Consider the following 1740-nt stretch of genomic DNA (forward strand, 5'->3'; position numbering starts at 1 on the left):
TGTTAGCCATCAGCTAAATCATCGTTAGTACCGTTGATGCCATCATTACCATCGTTGTTGTCATTGTTCTCCTCACCGTACGCATGGTTGAGGTGGTGTCTGGGCCCGAGGGTGTTGTTGAGGACTCAAGGGGGGGCAAGGTAATGCGGGGAAAGCCTCGACCTCCTCAAAGAAGCAGAAAACGTTCTCTTAATTATCCCATGAAAGGTCGTGGGTGTCCTTCTCCGTCTCTGTATTCTTCTTTTAATTATGGACACAAAGGCAAACACCAGCACTAGGGTCATTAGAACAGCTGAAGGGCACGGTCTAGTGTAATGGCAGTGGGTAAAGGGAGGAGGAGGAGGAGGAGGAGGAGGAGGAGGAGGAAGACGATAGCGATGGTGGTAATAGTGGCTGGAGAGTCTGCTGGTGGTAGAGAAATGTACAGAAAGGGAGGTCCATAGTTATGATTACTATTCTGCTATATGATGACAAAAATAAGGTAATTGCATTAGTAAAAATAGCCACGGGCACTGATGATGGCGTAATGATATCTGACAAGTTGTGTGGTATCAACTTAATTTGAAATACATACACAGTAAATAGGATTCTGAATACCGGAGCAATTACAATATAATTATTGACATGTTATCAATAATATAGAGGCACATGCAAAAGATTCAGTCCATGCGCATATGTTCCCCAAAAACACGTAATAAAAAAATCTGAAGCACTTAGTTTTTTTTGGGGGGTTGGGGGGTGAGGGGTCATAATTCCTTTGAGGCCCTTGCTTCTTCAGGTGTAAGAGTTCTTCAGGTGTGATAGTATTTGTGGTTTGTGCTCTTGTCTCCAGCAATGAGGATAAAAACTCAAACAATGTGCTCACTCAGTTATTTCGTTGGCGTTTCTTTTTCTTTGAAAGAATCTTGAGAGTTTCTAAAAGGGGTTGACAGAATCCGTCGGAACTCACAAACCCCAAGAGGTTTCTTCTGGTCTCCATGGGTTATGGGGACGAGTGGAGAGAGAGGTTGGGGCTTGGGGTGCTAATAGGGGGACTGTGATGATGGGACTGGAGAAGAACATTTCTAGTGGCAAGAGAATAGGAGAGAACAAAGAGACAAATGACAAAAGGAAATATCAAACTGGTAAGAGTCCAGAAGAAGAGTAGGCGGGTTAAGAGAAAGGATTTTGGCGTGTAAGGGGAGATGAAAGGAAGAAGATAGAGGGCCGAAAGAAAGGGATGTGAAATAATAGAAAACCGTACCAAAGAATTATATTTAGAACGAGTGAAAAAGGAAAGAGAAATTCTAGAAAATTCATTAACCCTTTTGCTATGAGTGGTGCTATCGGAAGCAATGAAATAAGCTAGTCCGAATTTTTTTTTTTATTAATGCTATGAAAGAGTCGATTAAAACAGGCTGCATCCCTTCACTACTGAGGTGCTGTCACGAAGGAGAATGAAATAGCCTGGCGGTAGACAGAATACAAGGAAAATTTAGATCCGGGATTTCGAGGGACTCTCACAGTGACAAAAGTAGTTGAAACCTGAACATAACTTGATATGATCGCGACCATCTTTGTGCCCCAAACTCGCTCCTCAACTGACAAAAATCGTCTGGTATGATCCATAACAAATCTCTGTTAAGTGCGTCACAGTTCTGTTGACTCTAGAGTCAAGTTGTGACTTTACATTTGTAAATGTATCTAACGCCAAAGGATCCAATTTCATGTGAGGGGGCTTACAGATGGAATGGGTTCGTT

Source organism: Oratosquilla oratoria, chromosome 10 (assembly GCF_046742065.1).
Source record: "Oratosquilla oratoria isolate Oo_2021 chromosome 10, ASM4674206v1, whole genome shotgun sequence".
NCBI classification, from domain to species: Eukaryota; Metazoa; Arthropoda; class Malacostraca; order Stomatopoda; family Squillidae; genus Oratosquilla; species Oratosquilla oratoria.